Below are 581 nucleotides of genomic sequence, written 5' to 3'. Positions count from 1 at the left end.
TTGAAGTTCTAATTCCTGACAACTGAGAATACAACCTTTTTGGAAATGGCATCTTTGCAGATGTAAGCCAAGTTAAGATAAGTCTACACTGGAATCCTGTTGTAGAGCTGTAGGATAAGCACTGGACTTCAAGGTTGGTTTGAACTGAAAGGTCAGTGGTTCAAACGCACCAGCTGCTCCTTGGAAATCCTATACAGGATCATCATGAGTTGGACCTGACTCGATGGCACTTTACAACAACAATACTGGGTTAGGGGAGGAAGAGGTTGGAGTTACAACACCACAAAATAAGGAAAGCCTGGGGCTGCCAAGTCACTGAGGTAACCAGGTGCTACCAAAACCTTGATTTTGAACTTCTCACTTCAGAACTGTGTGAGAGTAATTTCTGTTGTTTGAAGCTACCCAGTTTGTGGTAATTGTTTATGGCCACACTAGAAAATTAATACAGTTTGCTTAGCTTCCCAGAGTTTCTGTAACACAAAAACAACCCACGTATTTGGGGCGATCAGTAGTGGAGAAACAATTCAATCCACTACATAATCTCTAACTTATATGATATTGTCGTTGTTAATGTTAAATGC

The sequence above is a fragment of the Chrysochloris asiatica genome, unplaced genomic scaffold, assembly GCF_000296735.1.
Source record: "Chrysochloris asiatica unplaced genomic scaffold, ChrAsi1.0 scaffold00089, whole genome shotgun sequence".
In the NCBI taxonomy this organism is placed as follows: Eukaryota; Metazoa; Chordata; class Mammalia; order Afrosoricida; family Chrysochloridae; genus Chrysochloris; species Chrysochloris asiatica.
The sequence above is the reverse complement of the archived record's forward strand: the minus strand, read 5'-3'. Positions refer to the sequence as shown.